Source organism: Cyanistes caeruleus, chromosome 10, assembly GCF_971803275.1.
Source record: "Cyanistes caeruleus chromosome 10, bCyaCae1.hap1.1, whole genome shotgun sequence".
NCBI classification, from domain to species: Eukaryota; Metazoa; Chordata; class Aves; order Passeriformes; family Paridae; genus Cyanistes; species Cyanistes caeruleus.
Window position 1 is genome coordinate 5,057,638 of NC_141710.1, and position 19,635 is coordinate 5,077,272.

Here is a 19,635-nt window from a genome sequence, read left to right on the forward strand (position 1 = left end):
GAAGGGACCTCAGACATCATCTGGTCCAACCTCTCTTAGCAAAGAGCAAAGTCTAGACAAGATGACCCAGCTCCTTGTCCAGCTAAACCTTAAAAGTGTCCAAAGTTGGGGAATCCATCACTTCCCTGGGGAGATTATTCCAATGGCTGATTGTTCTCACTGTGAAAAATTTCCTTTTGTGTCCCAACATTTTATGGACGAGGTTTCCTCTGATCCTGCTGCCGTTCTGAGCTCCCCCTAAAGCCATGGGATAGGGAACATGGTTTGGAAAAATCTTGGAGCTGGAATCATCATCTTGCCTTGGTCTGCTGGGAGCAGGGTGGTGCTGGCCATGTTCAGGGCAGAGCTGGCCCAGCCCAGCCACCGCCCACGAGGTGTCCACAGTGCTCCTGTCTTGGTCCAAGCCCCAAAGCTTAACTGAAGTCTCAGCAGAATAATGTGAGTCCATGGAAATCAATGGAGAAGAGCTGAAAACAATTGATTGGAATCAAAACATGCTGCAATCAAATTTGGAGGGACTGAACTAATGGATCATAAGGTGCCTGGTGAATGGGGCTGATTGAATTGAGCTGAAAGGTCCTGCATCTTCATTACAGCACCTGAAACCAGGACAGATGAGGAATTTTCTAACCATGTTTGGTGTCCTTTTTTTTGCTCCACTGATAACTGGATTGCAAACACAGCACTTGGGAATTAACCCATGTGTACAGTGTTGGGAGGGGAAAAAGATGGAATTTAGACAGGACAAGGGGCAGTGACTTGACACTGCCTAAGGACAGGTTTAGATTGGATATTGGGAAGAGATTCTCAGCTGTGAGGGTGGTGAGGCCCTGTCCAGAGAAGTTGTGGCTGCCCCTGGATCCCTGGAAGTGTTCCAGGCCAGGTTGGATGGGGCTTGGAGCATCCTGGGATAGTGGAAGGTGTCCCTGCCCATGCCAGGGGGTGGGACTGAATGAACTTTTTCCCACCCAAACCATACTAGGACTCTGGGATTTGCTGGTCACAAGCTGCTCCATGTCTGAGGACAGGATCAGAACTGGATTTTGGAACTCTTCTTGCTGCTGACTCCTTTATTTTGCCTAGCTCAGCATTCCCAGAATCAATTTTCCATTTCTGCTGCCTTGTTATGGCAGGATTTGGAAATGCAGGGGTGTTTCCCACCATGCATTCACTCCATTGGCTGACAAGGGCCTGGTTATTCCTGCATGTTTTGTCAACAGTGATTTGTAGCATCTCTTTATTCCACCAAATCCTGCAAATTCTTTGGAATTTTCTAATGAAACTCTTTCCTAATGTAACTCTACTCTCTATCACAGGAACAGAAGGCATGAATGAGTCAGTAGTTTTTCTAAACCCCCATTTTTTGGTTGTTACCATGTTACAAGGGATGATTTATTACTACAGTGATTAAAGGACATTGTTGATATTTCTGAAAATTTCCTTTCAGAGCTGTAGGCTTGCCTGGAGTCAAAAGGCAGGAGAAATATGTGAATAATGGGGCAGGTAATGGAGCATTTGTAATTTCCCATTAAGAAGAGTTTGTTCTATTTGTTCTATGCTCCCACAGATGGCTGGCGTGGATCTGGAGCCAGGTCATCTTATAGCACTTGTTCTGTTGGAGCTCTGATAAGGAAATGGGAAAAATGTGTTCCCAGGAACTCGGCACCTTGATCCATCTTGTGACAGACTGAAATGATAATCCTGGACCTTGTTATTGTCTCCTGATTGGACTCCCTGTAGCATCGGGACACAATGCACGGATTTAATCCCTTCCCACCTGCTCCAAGATGAGGGAGGATCTGCCTGTGTTGTCTTCCTTGACTGGCCAGGGGCTTCAACCACTCCATGGGCCTTTGTAGTCCCAGATGTTTCCTGAATTAGTGGGAACTTCCCTTCCCTTCCCTTCCCTTCCCTTCCCTTCCCTTCCCTTCCCTTCCCTTCCCTTCCCTTCCCTTCCCTTCCCTTCCCTTCCCTTCCCTTCCCTTCCCTTCCCTTCCCTTCCCTTCCCTTCCCTTCCCTTCCCTTCCCTTCCCTTCCCTTCCCTTCCCTTCCCTTCCCTTCCCTTCCCTTCCCTTCCCTTCCCTTCCCTTCCCTTCCCTTCCCTTCCCTTCCCTTCCCTTCCCTTCCCTTCCCTTCCCTTCCCTTCCCTTCCCTTCCCTTCCCTTCCCTTCCCTTCCCTTCCCTTCCCTTCCCTTCCCTTCCCTTCCCTTCCCTTCCCTTCCCTTCCCTTCCCTTCCCTTCCCTTCCCTTCCCTTCCCTTCCCTTCCCTTCCCTTCCCTTCCCTTCCCTTCCCTTCCCTTCCCTTCCCTTCCCTTCCCTTCCCTTCCCTTCCCTTCCCTTCCCTTCCCTTCCCTTCCCTTCCCTTCCCTTCCCTTCCCTTCCCTTCCCTTCCCTTCCCACCTCCCATGTCTCCTGGGCAGCACAAGACCTGTCTGATCCATGCTGGGACACTTCACTCCCTAAAAGGCTTTTTTGACTCCTCCTTGGTGTTTGGCAGAGCTTGGGTTTCCTTTTCTGGATGCTTCCATAGCAGTTCAGCCTCCCAGTGCTTTATTCCACAAAAAGGCAGATGAAAAGCCCTTTGGGGAGCTGTTGGGGTCCTGCCTCCCCCCAGCAGGACTGGGAAGCCAGCCCTGTTGTACCACATTCCGAGGAGCTCCTTGGTGATGCCTGTCAGGTAGCAGCAGGTAACTGATTTATTTTCCCAGCTTGTTTATCAGCCCTAATAGAAAATGAAGTCTCTCCGGGTTGATGAGCAATGTGAATCCTTGCTGTCTCTCTCCTCGCCTCCCCAACCCAAAGATGCACTTAATAACCATTGATTTCTTGGGAGGAGAAGGAGTGTGGCTGTAAATGTCCCTTCCCACCCTTACAAGGTGCCTGATTAAAGAGGGGAGGCAGGAGTGGATCGATGGGTGTTGTAGGCACAGGACTGATCCAGTGGGTCCTGGTGGGTCTCGTGGATGCCCTTCCCCAAATATTTTTTTGCTGTTGAGTTTGCAGACAGCTCAAGGCATGGCTGTGTTTGTGCAGCTCAGTGAAGGTCACTGTGGGCTGAAGAGAGCACTTGAGACAGCAGGGAAAGTGGGAGACATCACAGAACCCTGGGATCATTGAGGCTGGAAAAGCCCTCCAAGATCACCGAGTCCAGCTCATGTCTGATCCCCACCTTGTCACCCAGCCCAGAGCTCTGAGTGCCCTGCCCAGGAGCTCCTTGGACACCTACAGGGCTGGGGACTCCACCACCTCCCTGCACAGCACATTCCAGTGGACCCAGGAACTTTCCAAGGTTTCCATCCACCCTGCCTGAAGCCCAGAGTCTGTTGTGACAGGGAGTGGCACTCTGGGGTTTCAGATTGAGTGAGGAGGGTTATGGAACATGAGATGCTTCCATGTTCATGGCCAGTGGCATCCATGCACCTTTGAGCCAAAGCACACCTGCTCCCAGCGGTGTCACCAAAGAATGAGGATGTTTAAGAACAATCCAAGCAGCTCCTTCCACAGCTGTCAGAAATTGCACTGAGGTCTTCCAGGGACCAACATTTGGGTATCACCAGCTGGAGCTGCCCCCAGGTAGTCCAACTGTGCCAGTGCTTGCTCCAGCTTCTCCTTGTGGGCTGGTTTTGCACCCTATGACACCTTGGCTGCAGCTCAATGGAATCCTTCCCTGTGAAGCCCTGGCACAGGGTGTCCAGGGAAGCTGTGGGAACCCTGTGGCTGCCCCTGGATCCCTGGAAGTGCCCAAGGCCAGGCTGGATGGGAGTTGGAGCAACCTGGGACAGTGGAAGGTGTCCCTGCCCATGGCTGGGGTGGCACTGGATGAGCTTTGAGGTCCCTTCCGACCCAAACCATTCTGGGATCCTCTGATTCAGTCTCAGTGCCAATCTATCAAACCTGATCTGGAATGTTTTGGCTTCCATTCAGCTCAAAAATTTGGCTTAGATTAAAAAGTTCATATTCCTCCTGAATATGAGCAAAGTTCTTAATTCCAGGGCAAAGGTCTTCTCTTGGCTCCAAAGCAGCTGTGGGCAGGTAGAAGTGGCAAAATAGTGCAGGATTATGTCCCAAATGTTAAAAATTATTTTTAATGTCATTGTGCAGTCAGGTGGCTGTTGAGGACACCAGAATGTAACATGTCCAGGAGTTACAAGGACAGTTCAGGTCCCACAGCTCCCTAATCTCTAGGCATGAGCTGCTTCTTTACAGCGCCTTTCTCCTTAGACGCATCCTTAGGGATTCCTTCGGACTTCAATCAACGTTTTGTTGGTGGTGTTGCACTTTGTAACAAACCCATGTTTGTGGGAGACCCGCATTTGACTTTAAAGGTGGCACTTGGAGCCTTCAAGTTGCTCTGATACCTTTGAAAATTGTCTCTGTCAACAGAGGGTGACAGATCCTTGCAAAGGAATGTGTGAGGTGAGAACACAGAAAGTAAAAGAGACATTTCTGTTGCCTAGCACTGATAAAGATCCATTCACAGGGTTTGTCACATTATTTGCCCTATTTGAGGATGTTTGGGGCCAGAGAGTCCAGCTCACCTGGATTTATTAAAAAAATAAATAAAAAAAATCCCTGGAGAAAAGGGCCGCTATCACAACCGGGGCGAATCTGTAAGGAAGAGAGGAGCAAAGTGTATTTGCATAACAATTCCAATCAGTATCAATCACCGCCCAGAGAGGGCTGCCAGCGCCTCGCAAACACGTCCCGGGTGACAGATGAGCTGGTCCGGGCAGGAGCGCTCTGCAGTCCGGGAATGTCAGCACTGGCTCCAGGACAGCGCATCCTTCAGAGGGATCCTTCCACCCAGCCATCCCCCGGGATCACTTCCCAGGGAACGGGGGCTGGCAAAGAGCTGGATGTGGACTGCTGATTGCCTTTCATCCTTTTGATCCGGAGTTCTTTTCCTTTTGTTCTTTCTGGTTTTGAGCGCCTGGGGGAGATTTTCTCCATCGGCTCTAAATCCAACACCAAACCAGGTCCAGTTTACTTTGCTGGTTGCAAATCCAAAATGAAAACTGCAGCTGATCCAGCTCAAGCCCTCTCCAGTCAGTGATATCACTGGAGCAGGTACTATCCCACTTGATCCCGCCGTGGGAAGTGCTCTCCTCCCTGCTCACCAATTGTGCCAGAGATTATCACAGTGAACACCACGCTGGGAGTCTGGGCACCGGCTTGGACAGGAAGAACCTGGGAGAAGTGGTGGGAGTGGGAGAAGGGACTCAGCTCTTGCAAACATCTCTGAGAAATAAAATTTTAATTCCAGGCAGAAGGTCAGTGGTGTCCAGGAGTGCATTTAAATGGACAAAACTTGTGGAGACAGCCACGTGTTGGACCCCCCTGAGGTCAGGGCAGGGCTCAGTGTTCCATGTCCAGGCTCCCAACTCGGTGTTCAAACATCTCCTGGGAGGGACATCTGATGGGGCAAGGACAGCAGCTGTGAGCAGGGGCTGCCAGTGATCTTCTGCAGACGCTGTTGGGAAGTCAGCCAAGCTTTTGGCTGGAGCTAGTCATGGCCGAGCAGACAGTAGAGACTTGTCACCAGCTTGAAACACCAGCTGGTAGCACTGGAGTTGTCTCAGGACTGTGGGTCTCTGCCAAGATGGATCTTTCCCCTTTCCTCTTTCCTCCAAAAGAGGTGAGAGCCTCCTAATGTGGGCCTGCAGGAATTCTTGGAGCAGTGGCTCTCTGCCATTACAGCCCCACACTCAGGGCAGGGGGTTTGATAGGTCAGCACTGAGACCCAGCCAGAGAATCCCAGCATGGTTTGGGTTGGGAGGGACCTTAAAGCTCATCTCATTCCACCCTCTGCCATGGGCAGGGACACCTCCCACTGTCCCAGGTTGCTCCAAGCCCTGTCCAGCCTGGCCTTGGGAACTTCCAGAGATCCAGGGCCAACCACAGCTTCTCTGGACAACACGTGCTAGGGCCACATCACCCTCACAGGGAAGGATTTCTTCCTAATCTCTAATCATGCATGACATGCCCTCTCAGTTTAAAGCCACCACCCCTCGTCCTGTCACTCCATGTCCTTGTCACAAATCCTTCTCCAGCTCTCCTGGAGCCCCTTTAGTCCCTGACACACAGATACATGGGGGCAATACAACACATGAAGCCAAACAACAACTGCCTTTGGGGATCCCACTCAGTGGCAGGAACAGAGACAGAGCTGCCACGGGTGGTTAGGGACCTTTGTCCATGAATTAAAATACACTGAAGGTGTCCCTTCATAGCTCCTAAATCAGGGACTTGGCTGCAAGGCTGGGTCTATCTCACCTAACTCAGGAAGGGACTGGATGCATCTGGAAGTGCAGGTTTCCCATCACTGATTAATACAGATGCCTGCCTTCCAGGGAGATGTGTAAATTCAGAGACTTCTGCCCTCAGAGACTTAACAAATTCCTGCTGATTTGGATACATTTTATGACTTCTTTCACAGGCTTTACAGGCAGCCCAGTAAAAATTGGTAATTCATATACAAATCACTTCTTTATATTATTTCTGAGTACAGTATCCTTAAGCAAGGAAATGTGCTCTGGGCTGATCCCCCAGCGTGGGCAGCAGGAAAGGGATTGGGATTCTGCCCCTGTGCCCCTGTGCTCAGGTGAGACCCCACCTGCAGAGCTGCCCCAGCCCTGGGGCCCAGCACAGGGAGGACGTGGAGCTGCTGGAGAGAGTCCAGAGGGGGCACCAGGATGAGCAGAGGGATGGAGCAGCTCTGCTGGGAGGAAAGGCTGGGAGAGTTGGGATTGTTCAGCCTGGAGAGAAGCTTTGGGGTGAGCTCAGTGTGGCCTTGCAGTGCCTGGAAGGGTGACCAGACAGCTCAAGAAACAGAGATTTTGGACAAAGGCCTGAAGTGCCAGGCCAAGGGGGAATGGCTTCCCAGTGCCAGATGGGTTAGATGGGATATTGGGAAGAAAGTCTTTCCTGTGAGGGTGGTGAGGCCTGGCACAGGTTGTCCAGAGAAGCTGTGGCTGTCCTGGGATCCCTGCAAGTGTCCAAGGCTGGGTTGGATGGGGCTTGGAGCAGCCTGAGGTGGTGGCCGCTGTGTGGCAATCCTGGTGCCATGGGGCAGTCCCAGACATGGATTCTCTCTCTCAGCAAGGACTTCTACTCTCAGCCCCAGGCTCTGGGGTCTTTTCCCAGAGATTCCCTTTGTGGCTGTGTCCCTCTGTTCCCCTCAGTGGAGCCGTGTCACGTTCTGCCAGCGGAGGCTGCAGAGGGCAGCGCTGAAACCTCAGCTTCTCCCAGCTCATCCCCAACAATATCCCTGCCTGGGAGAGGATGGGGAGCCTTGTATTTGGCAGGAATGACTGAGGTGAACCCGAGGATCCCTGGTTTTGTGCACATCTGCCCCTCCTCTGCCTGGCTCTGCAGCAGAGGGGAGGATCAGGATCCACATGGGGAAATTCGGCACAGAATAAACCCAACATTTCCCTCCATTGTTTGGGAAGCCCGTGAGAGTTTCACCCTGCCTTTAAATGGGTTTGACTTTTTTTTTTTTCCCCCCTAGGAAATCCCCAAGGAACACAGCACTGGGGAAAAGTTTTTCCAAGCATCCCATTAATTTTTTTTCCCCTTTGGTTTTCAGTGAGCTGATATCTTGTGCTTTTGTGGCAGGAAAAATAGGAGCTGCAATGCACTGTTCAGGGCAGTCCTGCTGCCTGTGGAGTCCCTGAAATGGATCTGCTTATTCATCCCTTTGGAATCCAGGAGGAGGCCCTTTCTCCAGGGTGAAATATGTTCAGTTTTGTTGATCTAGACAGAAAAAGGAAAAAAAAAGTCTTGAAGCAGAGCTGATACATTTCTTTGTGTACTCCTTTTCCTTGTATATTCCTTTTTCCTTGTGAATTAAAGACCAGCCCATAGACTTAGTCACTTTCTAAGCTGACATTTGAATTGAGTGATATGAGCACCAAGAAATTCTCATCACTTTGATCAGATGCTTGAATTCTACATTTTTATTCTTTTAATACAAAGATTTTAGAAACAGCCAGGGAACTTGTTCTGGGGAATACAAAAGTGTTAATATTCATAGAATCTCTTGAGCTGGAAGGGACCCACAGGGATCATCCAGGCCAGCTCCTGGCCCTGCACAGACACCCCAACAATCCCACCCTGGGCATTCCAGAGAGTAGTGTCCAAATGTTCCTGGAGCTGTGGCAGCCTCAGGGCTGTGCCCATTCCCTGGGGAGCCTGGGCAGTGCCCCAGCACCCTCTGGGAGAAGAGCCTTTCCCTGATATCCAACCTAAACCCTCCTGGCACAGCTCTAGCTGCTCCCTGGGTCCTGTCCCTGGTCCCAGAGCAGAGGTTGGAGCAGCCCTTTGGGAGGAAGTTGTGGGTTGGGATGAATTCTGCAGCCAGTCTCCTGTTCTCCAGCTGAACAGATCAAGTGGCCTCAGTTGTTCCTTGTTGTGCTCCCACCCCAGACCCTTCCCCATCCTTGTATCCCTCCTTTGGATGCTTTAGATCCTTTCCTTATTGTGGTGCCCCAAAACTGCCCCAGGATTGTTACAAGGGGTTGTTTCATTGTGGTCCTCAACAAGATTTCCTCCCCTTTCAGCCAGCACTCAGATGGAAATTCTATTAAAAATCTATAACCATTGACCAAAATAACCATTATGCTTAAATCAGTAATCTCAGAATATCTCACCCGGCAGATCTTTATTATATCACACGCTTAACCTGACTTAATGTATTATATAGCACCCATTAGTGGAATAGATTAACTTCAGATGTTCCCTTTTCCACATTAATAATGCAATCAGGAATTTATGCCAGACACTTTCTGCTCTAAACTGCGCAAGGAAGATCTGAAGAAATACGAAAAAAACCCCAAAAAAAAACCTCGTGTGCATCTATCGAATAAGAAATGCTTGATTTTGTAGCATTTTGTGGGAATCAAAGGGCTGGAAAACAAACTGTTTGAGTTGTGGAACAACTGCCATGAAGGCAGAGCAGAGCGGCTGGTCAAGGTTAAGACTCTTTTATCGTAATGAAAGATCTGTTCCTGTGAGCTTGCCATGGGCAATGTGTTTGTTCATTATGTGCGAAGCCGGGGAAGGCCGGGATCGTTTCATTTGCTGCCTTTTAACTGCTGGTGCTTTTGCAAACGAGCTGATAGGTAATTATAATACACTCACCACTTAGGCATCTTTATTAGCCTTTGGCAGCACGGCCTTTGTGTGACTGGGGAGGCTTTGAGTGCGGTGGCCTCAGCAAATCCTTTAGAGCTCAGGCAGGAACTATTTGGCAGCCACTCTCTGCTGCTGCTTCCCTGGCTGTCGCTTCTAGGTGGGTTTGTTTTCCCGTCAAAGGGGAGAAAGGAAGGCAATGAGAACAATTCACAATAATCTGGATGCAAATATCCAGCATTGACAGGAGGTCTCTTCTCAAAATCAGCTCACACAGGTGAAAAACAAAGCCTCAAAATCACCGGCCGAGGTGTGGAATCATTTCCAGCACAAAGAAAGCTCAATTAGTTCGTGTGTGTTCCAGGAGAAGAGAGAAAAGGCTGGATTTGTCACGAAAATAATTTACTGGGAATTATTCAACTGTATCTTGCTCCGGGCACCGGCAAGGCAGGAAATTTTCCCTGGAAATCAATAATCAAAAACGGGAATTAGGGAAAAAATTCTGATACCTCAGAAATACAAGGGTTTATCTGAGAACAGGTAAAATGCAGCAGCATCACCCAAGGCATCACCTGGGCAGGAAGTCTGCTGCCTTCAGCTTGATGCATCCTTGGTTATCCATATTCTTCCATATTCTTCTCATGCTGAAATCACGATATTCCAGTTTTCCACCCTCTGTCCATCGGTCGGAAAGGGGATGGATCTTTCCCATTTCCAAAGGGAATTGTAGAGTTAGAGAATACCCAGAGCTGGGAGGGACCCTAGATCGTGGAGGATGAAGAGCCCAGCCCTTGCCAGGACACCCCGCTGGTCCCACACAATCCCGCAGCTCTCCGGAGCTCTCCTGGGATGGACCTGCCCTGGCGGGATTTTGCCCAGGACTTTGGCCTTGTTTTGATTCTCCAGGCACCTCCCCGAAGTAAATAAATGGTAATCAAGGAGTAAGGGGAGTGCTGAGCTGGCAGCTCCGGTCATTAGAGGTGCAGAGCTGGCTCCATTCATCGGCGCTGCCGTGCTCCAGGGATTTACACATCCACATTAAGGGGCTCCTGAAGAAACAGCTGCTGGAGGAACTCCTGGCTCTGCCCGTCAGGCCCATCCTGATGGGCTGTGGACTCCCACCCTGACCCTGCTGCCTCTCCACCCAGCCCCTGGGATGCTGATCGAACCTGATGAATCCATTGGAGGTGGGTAAAGAAAATGCAGGATTTGGGACCCTTTCCTTGCCAAGGCCAAACTCTTTCCCCCCTGAGACTGCAGACCCAAAGAGCTCCTGCACATCTGTGCATTTCTCTTCATCCCCTCCAGTCACAGGAATGGAATAACCACAAGCAGGGCAGGTTTCACACACAGTGTGGGTGACTTTCCTTCTCATGGCTCATAGCTCCAGCCTCTGCAGCCTCAGCCCTTGGAGCTGGACCTCCACTTCCCTCTCACCATCACCCTGAGCTGGAAGCAGTAAGAAAAGGATTGCTCTGGCAGGGAGAAACCCCTGCCCCATCCTCCAAAACCAGTCCTCAGACAGGAGTGCAGGAGCTCGAGGGGGCCCTGTGCTCCCTGATGGAGCAGGCTGGGGCTGGAGCTGTGGGAGCTGCTGCCAGTCAGTGCATGATGAGCTGCAGAGCTGCCTGTCAGAGCTGTGCCTGCTCACAGAGCACTGACCTCCCTTCCCTGCCTTCCTCGCCCCGCTGGGCAGCACTGGGATGCAGGTGACCGAGGTGGCTGCTGTCAGTGGTGCCAGGAATCCCTGTGGCAGCGCCAGGAGAATCCAGGCATCCGGAGCTGGCACGGCCAGAGCCCGTGTGGGGACTGGGGATGGGCTCTGAGGTTCTGCTCTGCTTCTCGTGCCCACCCAGCACATGGAAACAGCTGGAGAGCTGCCCTGGGATGGGAGTCAGTACCAGACCCCTGGCAGAGCTAATCCAGCAGGCAGGGAAGCTGAGGACTTGTCCCATGGCCTGAAGGGGCCACCCATCCCCTCTTGTGGCTCCAAGCACGCTCAGCCCCAAGCAAGGAGGGTGTGGGGAGACTCGGGGGGTCTGTGCTCTCTTTCCTAAGCAGAAATAAAAAGGGAGGAAAGAAACATGGAGACAAATCCCTCTCCTGTTGCATTTCCAGCTCAGTGCAGCCCACGAACATCTGCCTGTGAATGGGATGGCTGGAGTCACTGGCTGCCTCCAACACCTCCTGGCAGCTCTGCCCCCACCACAGCTCTGGTTTTATTTCCAGGCCTCACCAGATATAACCTCTCCAGCAGCACAGGAGAGGCTTAAAAACTAATTCTACTGAGTGGGAAATAAAGCTGTTGCTTTCCTAAATCTGCTGGGGTCTCGGGGGAGCAGGGAGCAGGCAGGAGCCCCAGCTGGGATATCTGGAGCTGCCACCAGCAGCAGGACAGGGACCCTGGGCCCGTGTTGGCCACAGAGCATCGGGAGAACGGCAGCCACTGCACAACAGCAGCTCCCTGACCTCAATTTTCTCTGTGGAGAAAAGAGCAGGTCAAGTGGAAAGTGCTTAAGGAGGAAATTTGTTTCCTTCCAGCCAGGGAGTCGGGAAGATAGGCGGCTATTGCGTGTGCTGGAATAAACCAAATTAATTTTGTGCTGTGCGCTGGCTCCAGGAGCTGAGGGCAAGGCGGGGAAGATAATGGACTTTGATGTTTTACTTGAACTCAACAAAACACCTGGCAAGAAGCGGGGACGCTACAACAGCAGTTCCAAACACTCCTAGCCCAGGCAACTGCTTCCTTTTGTTTTCTTTCTTTCCAATCTAATCCCGAGCATTAACCGGGCTGGTTCATATTTCCAGTGGAATAAAAGGTGCATTGTGAAAAGGAGAGGGAAACAAGAGGCTTTAACAAGTTCCTTTGCTTCCCTCAAGAGCCTTGTGGTGTCCATCTCGCTCCAGGTGAGACCCCCGTGGTGAGGAGGGGGATGAGGGGTGGTGGCACTGGGTGTCAGGAGGATCAGGACCTCCAAGAGAGGGATTAGAGCCGTGTCTTTCCGACAGATTTCTTCCAAACTGCTTCATCTTCCTGCTGCTGCAACAGGGGCAGGATGGTCCCTGAATCCTGAGCACTGATATCCTGTTAAAAAATGTCACTGTCAACATCAGCTTCCTCTGCTGCCTCATTTTCTGCCTCCCTGTCAAGCCTGGCAGCTCTGCATCAGACCCCAGTTCCCTGAACCACCCTCAGCATGGATTTATTTTATTTTGGGGGGGCCTAGAAACACCTGCCAAATCCTCCTTGCTTCTCTTTCCCTGTTTTAGGACAGGAACAGGCACAAAACTCTTCCAAGTCTTCCCATAAACACAACTTTCAAGTCAGGCTGGAACAAAAGTGACAGCGCTCTCCTAATGCCAGCTGCTAAAAATACATTCTGTGCTTGATAATTGAATGTGAGATGAAAAGTGAGTTTTAAGCAGAAGTAAGAGCTGCCTATTTCTGGCAAATTCCCAACTCCCCCAGTCCCCTGTGGAATGTCAGTGCATATCAATATCGTCTGCCCGGAAAATTTACATTTTGGGGAACTGGCAGGTGCTGCTGAGTAGGGTTTTGGATTTAACTGGAAGTGATTTTGGGCTGCCAGGTACAAAATACCTTCCCTGTGGAGGTAGGGGAGATCTGGCCCCAGAACCCCTCCCTGCCCTGCCTGTACCTGCTGCAGCCGATGGCAGAACCCCCTGGTCCACTTTCCACTAGAGCAGCTGCCCAGAGCTTTTTTCCCTCCTTGGCATGGGTTTGCCCCTCATCCCCAGGCAGGGAGCCGTGGGCAGGGAGCTCCTGGGGCAGGATGTTCCTTTGGGATGTGTTCCACTGGCAGGGGCTGCCCAGGGAGGTTTGGAGTCCCCATCTCTGGAGCTGTCCAAGGAACCTGGATGTGGCACCCAGCACTCTGGGCTGGTGACAAGGTGGGGATGGAGCAAAAATTGGATTTGATGACCGTGGAGGTCTTTCTAAATTATTCTACTCCATTTCCAAATTCCTGAGCAAGGGCATTCCTCCATTTTTGATTGCCAAACCTAGGCATTCCAGAACATTCAGATAAATTGGTGGCTATATAAGAAGGGCTTTCAGGATGCTTTGAAGAAAACTTCCAGGATGACTTCCCATTGTTATTTACACATCTGCAGATCAATAAAATGTGTTATTCTGGTAAAACTTTTATTTACCCCTACCTGGTTTTGCTCAGTTCACTGCCTCATTCCAATGCACGGATACACCTGTGTGGTTGGAATTGGGAAGGGGGAGCTCATTGGCTTTATCTTTCTTTCCACATCGGGGTTTTGCAGCCAGCCAATGAAATGCAGTCCCACAAATGCTCTGGATTAGGTAATGCTTTAAATTTGCATTTTATCTGCTAAAAATAGGGGCTTTTCTTCATTTTCCCTCACATCACTGGTTGGAATGTGATGAAATGCCAAAGGAGAAGCTGGTCCTGAGACCAAAGTGAGCAGGGTTGAGTGTCCCAGGAGTCCCACGGGGGTGGGTGGCAGGGAAGGGTGACAGGGTACCCCACCATGAGCCTCCTGGGGACAGTTCCCATTCCTTCTTGATGCCTGCAGGGCCTGTGGAGGTGTTGAGAGGAACTCACCTGTGATTCAGGGAAAGACCATTTATTCACTGTCCTGTATTATGGAGCTTTTAGGGTCTGGAGTCCAGGAGAGGGATTTGTGTACTGATCCCAACCCTGTGCTGGGCAGCAGGAAAGGGATTGGGATGCTGCCCCTGTGCCCCTGTGCTCAGGTGAGACCCCACCTGCAGAGCTGCCCCAGCCCTGGGGCCCAGCACAGGGAGGACGTGGAGCTGCTGGAGAGAGTCCAGAGGGGGCACCAGGATGAGCAGAGGGATGGAGCAGCTCTGCTGGGAGGAAAGGCTGGGAGAGTTGGGATTGTTCAGCCTGGAGAGAAGACTCCAGGGAAATCCTGTAGAGGACTTAAAATATGTAAAAGGGCTTTCAAGAAAGATCAAGAGACTTTTTACCAAGACTTGTAGGACCAGGATAAGGGAGAATGGCTTCCCATTGCCAGAGGGCAGGAATAGATGGGATATTGGGAAGGAATCCTTCCCTGGGAGGGTGGCAGGCCCTGGCACAGGGTGTACAGAGAAGCTGTGGGTGCCCCTGGATCCCTGAAAGTATCCAAGATCAGGCTGGATAGGGCTTGGAGCAACCTGGGACAATGGAAGGTGTCCCTGCCCATGGAAGGGGTGGGACTGGATGGGCTTTAAAGTCCTTTCCAACCCAAACCCTTCTGTGACTCTAAGTCTGTAGTTAATGAGATATCAAGGTCTGATTTAAAGGTGATGGCACTCACTCTCCTAGGTCACTTTTGCACATGGACATGTCCAGAGCAAGCCATGAGAGATGAGCCTGGTTTGGATGTTGCCCTGCCCTCACCCAGGCTGGAGTCCTTTCCCCTTGTGTGTGTGACTGCAGCAGTGATTTTGGAAGCTGCCATAGGTCTGCCTTCCACACCATAAATCCTTGGAGCAGTTCATCCAGCTGAACCTAAAAGCTGACTGCTTCTCTTTATGGAGATCTCTCATTTTTCATTGCCTTTGCATCAGACCTCGTCAGTCCCACACTCCTGGCAGAGTACAAAGTGCCAGGAAAAATCCCATCTCTTTGGAGCTGACATTAAATTATGGCAAATAAATCTGTCACTTCAAGACAGTGTCTGTGTCCCCTGTTCCAGTGCAGTGGACAGAAGTACTGTCCGAGAAAGGAACTGCTCATCTCATCTCTACTGTTATCCTTAAGCTTTCTGGAATAAAAGTAAATCAGCCTTTCCCTGGGCTTTCTTTCACACTAAATTTTGTTTTACTTGATTTTATCTTAGTGCACAACATGGAATCCCAGCATGGTTTGGGTTGGAAGGGTCTTTAAAGCCCATCCAGTTCCTTCCCTGCCATGGACAGGGACACTGCCACTATCCCAGGTTGCTCCAAGCCCCATCCAACCTGTCCTGGAACACTTCCAGGGATCCAGGGGCAGCCACAGCTTCTCTGGGCACCCTGTGCCAGGGCCTCACCACCCTCACAGGGAAGATCTGCCTGAATCCAATTCCATGGGTTTAAAAAACTCCAGCACAATCCTAGAGCCTCCCTGATAAGGCCCAGAGGACATGAAACAATGTGCTGGAGGTAAAAGCAGAGTGAAGGCATCTTCCCAGGCCCTCACCACATGAGCACACATTCCTGGTGGCAGCAATGGCATCAGGAGCTCACCCATCCTTTTCATCTCTCTCTGTAAGTTTTTATCCAGTGCAATCCTCCAAGGACTCCCAGTCTTGTCCCATCAGGAATGTGTGGGATTGTGCTTGTAAACACCCACCCGTGGCCTTTCCCAAACAGCAATTTGGGCACGCTGGAAGCAGGAGTGGGGTCTGCTTGTGGATGCACAGCCCTCTGTCTCTACACAGAGCCAAGTAATGAGAAAGGAAATGGATCTCTCCCTCTGGAAAGAAATGCCTTGAAAATCTTCTCTGCAGCTGCCTGCACGAGATGTTGGTGTGCATTATTTCCAGAGTTTCTATTCATGGTGGAGCCAGCACAGCAGCCTCCAGCTGATCACAGGGGAGATTTATTCAGGGAGCCTGAAGGTTCAGTAATTATTTAATAAAGAAGAGGAGACTCAGTGCCGGCAGCTCAGGCTCTGAGCTGGGAATCCTGAGCAGAAAGATAAATTGTCTGAGCTAAATAATTCTTCCCTGTGAGGGTGCTGAGGCCCTGGCACAGGTTGTCCAGGGAAGCTGTGGCTGCCCCTGGATCCCTGAAAGTGCCCAAGGCCAGGTTGGACAGGGCTTGGAGCAGCCTGGGACAGAGGGAGGTGTCCCCCCCATGGCAGGGGGTAGGACTGGATGGGCTTTGAATTCCTTCCCAATCCAGACTATTCTGGGATTCCATGATTCTTAGTATGAAGCAGCATCACACCTCTCCAAGCTGTTGGAAATGAACCATCACCAATCTACTGAAATCTGAGTTCATACTCCCTGTATGGTGAGCAAAACTGGCCTTGGGGGTTGCAGTGGAGTGACTTCCATTGGTTTGGTGGTGCTGGAGAGGCAGATCAGCAATCAGGGAGACAAGTTCCACCGAGGGACGGGAGCATCAGTGCCAGTGTGACAGCAGCAGGTTACAGTGGGAAAGAGCAGAGTGTGATGATGGCACTTCATCCTCGGTTAAAGACACATTTCCCTGCATCTGGGCCTCAGACACAAGCACACTGTAACCAGATCTCTCATCTCCCCAGAGCTGCTGGATTAGGCTGCATGGCTCTGGTGTCACAGCCAGGCTGGAGAAAGGCCCCACGTGTGTCACAATGCCCAGCTCAGCACCCTGGGGTCACTGCTGGGAGTGGATCTCAGTGCTGGGACAGGAAATTCTGGGCTGGGGATTTAGGGGTAACAGCTGGGATGCTCAGCACTGGAACTCCAAAGAAAAGGAGGCTCAGGGGGGACCTTCTCAGTCTCCACAAGTCCCTGACAGGAGGGTGCAGCCAGGGGCGTGGGGCTCTGCTCCCAGAGAACAGGGACAGGATGACAGAAACAGCCTCAAGCTGTGCCAGGGGAGGGTCAGGCTGAATATCAGGGAGAATTTCTTCCCTAAAAAAGTGGTCAGATATTCTGCCCAGAGCAGTGGTGGAGGCAAGCATGGAGCTGACAACACCAAGGTCCCAGAACAGGCCATTCCCTGAAGGGCTGGACTCGATGATCCTGGTGGGTCCCTTCCCAGCCAGAACATTCTCTGAAATCTGTGAAATTCTGTGGATTCTGTGAAGTGTTCAGCAAACTCCTGGGTGTGGCACTTGGGGCCATGGTTCAGTGGAGAACAAAGAAGCGCCAGGGCTCTTGGATCTTGGAGGTCTTTCTCAACATTTGTGTAAAACTGCCTGAACACTCTCTCCCACCTAAACCAGCAGCTCTGGGACTAGGCATGGACACACCAAGGAGTCATTCCCTTCTTGGGAGAAGGGCATATCAGCTGTGGTGATTCCCAGCTGCATCCTGATCCCAGCCCTTGGTCCTGATCCCAGCCCTTGGTCCTGATCCCAGCCCTCCTATCACAGAGGAATTGCTGGAACCGAGCCTCTTGGGGCTGTGTGACCCCTTGGCATTCCCTGTGTTCAGCCCTCTGGGCACAGTTCTGTTTGCTTCCTGCTGTGTTTGGAGTCAACATCCAAGAATTCTGCTGTAAAAAAATAATTTCCTTCCTTAGTCAGCATCCTCCCCAAATAAACACGTGAGCAAGTGGAATGTGTCTGGGAGCATATTGGAATTTGCTGGGATTTGCTGAGCATTATGCTTCTGCTGGCAATTAGCATAATCTGCTTTCTATCTCCTGTGCAGGAATGATTACTAAGAAATGTGTCTTCTCAAGATTTTTTCAATCCTAAAAAAGCAAGTGGAGCACTGGCATATTCATGGCTCCCGCTGAGTTCCTCACTGTTTAGCTTAGGATAAGGACTATTTCCCTACTGGAGTGGTGTGTGCAAGTCCCATGCAGGAGTCTGGGCTGTGTGCCAGCTCTCTGGAATGACCTGGAGGGGGGGAAGAGCAGATTTTCAGGAACAGCAATCATTGGTTTGTGCAGGTAAAACCGCACTCCCAGCGCTCCCAAGGCTGTGTTTTTCCCTGTGCCTGTGGCATCACAAAAGCCACACTCCTGGGAACAACTCCTTGGAGAAGGAAGGAGCTACTGCCCACCCCACAACCAGAAATCTCCTTTTGATGCAAATCCTGCTGGTATTCCTTGAGAAAGCCATCACTGCTGGAAAGTAGGGCTGAACAAAACCAGCTTTTTTTGGAGAGTTTCTCCCTCTCCCGCCCCACATCTGTCTCATCCACTGAGGCTGCAAATTCCTTGGAGCCAGTGTTCCTCCTAGGAGGACACAGCCCCTTCCACCATGGTGTTCCGTGTTATTTGCTGCCTCCTGGTGTGCCAGCACAAAAAAATAAACAATGGAGCCTGTTAGGTTTGTTATTCCCCCCCAAATCACCCGTGAGAGCACTCGGGAATTGCCACTCTGGTGTGTGGAGCAGCTGGAAAGTCAAATGCTGAGGAAAGGCTGAGCACAGACACTGGCAGTGCCAGCAGGGGAATCCTGCAGCTGCTCTGGGCAGCTGTGCCAGGGCCTCAGCACCCTCACACACAGCCAAGAATTCCTTCCCAATACCCCACCTAACCCTGTCCTCTGGCAATTTGAAGCCATTCCACTTGATCTGTTCCTCCAGAGCCTTGTCTGAAATCCCTCTCCAGCTCTTTTGGAGCCCCGTCAGGCACTGGAAGGGGCTCTGAGGTCTCCCCAGAGCTTTCTCTTCTCCCAGCTGAAACCTGCTCTGGCAGGACAGAGAAGCTGCTGGACACAAACACCCAGCAGAGCTGGGGGAATCCAGGGGGTCCTGTTTTTCCTCCATGAAGCCAAAGGTCTGTGGAAGAGCCTTGGCCATGGATGCCTGGTCCCTCAGAGCTGATCTCTTGACGTTTGTTACCCGAGCTGGCTGTTTGCAGGGAGCAGGGCCGGGAATTCTCTCTGTTCCCGGGGCTGGGTGAGTGATGCTCTCCAGTCAGTCCCGGTGTGTGCTGGACGTGTTTCACCAGCAGGGAACAAAGGAACGTGCTGCAGCCACACACCTCGGGTGCCCTAAGCAGCCACCTCGCTTGCGACTGGCAGCAGGACACAGGTCCCCGTCCCTGCAGGCAGGTGGGACATTGGTGGGAAGAGCAGGTGGCCAGGCAGGCGCCAGCCGTGCCTGTGATTTGCAGCTCCAGCTGGAAACCCCTACAGAGCGTGGGCCAGGCTTTATAAAATAAAAGCTAATAAGAATCATAACAATTTTGCTTTCTCTCCGTAGCCTGCAGCAAGCCAGGCACAACATGGGAATTGAGGAATAAAGGCCATCAACTTCCCGTGGCTCCCCTCCTACCACCTTCCTCTTCTTGCTCCAAATTGGTCTGAAAACATTGCTTTTCCCTTGCCTATTTCATTTCTGCAATGAAGTCATCAAACAAGATGACAGGGACTTTCCGAGACTCAAATCAATCAGCAAGTTTCTCCTTTGCTTTTTCTACTCAGGCAGGAAATAGGGGAATAAATTTTCCAAGTGTCCAAGGGAAGGGAAGGGGGCAACGGGTGGGTTGGCTCCAGCATGGGGAAGTGTAAGAGAACAGATGAAACTTCTGCACCTTCAGCCCATCAAAAATAAATAACCCCCTACCTTGTGTTTGTTCTGCTGTGAGAAGTTCCAGCAGGTTCTGAGGGTTTTCCACTGTCCCCTGGAAAGTGAAAGAGAAGTCCCAAGCGTATCCCATCCCCTGCCCCGGTTTGGCTTGGAAGGGAGTTGTGGTTTCTCCAGAGGTCTTCTCCCCAACCCTGGATGGATATTTCATTTTCAGTACTAAAAACCATGTTCAAAACATGGAATCACAGAACCATGGAATCTCCTGAGCTGGATCAGACCCACAGGATCATCCAGTCCAGCTCCTGGCCCTGCACAGACACC

At 51.2% G+C, this 19,635-nt stretch overlaps 1 long non-coding RNA gene across 2 annotated transcripts; it reads right to left on the minus strand.

Moving 5' to 3' along the window:
* Nucleotides 1-8,598: 8,598 nt before the first annotated feature.
* Nucleotides 8,599-16,414, minus strand: LOC111933703 (uncharacterized). Of its 2 annotated transcripts, none has more exons than XR_015274227.1 (3): nt 16,148-16,414; nt 9,705-12,217; nt 8,599-9,593 (listed from the first exon to the last, which is right to left on the minus strand). It is a non-coding gene; the product is annotated as an uncharacterized LOC111933703 (long non-coding RNA). The 2 variants fall into 2 exon arrangements; XR_002866841.2 differs by having other exon boundaries at nt 16,123-16,414.
* Nucleotides 16,415-19,635: the final 3,221 nt, after the last annotated feature.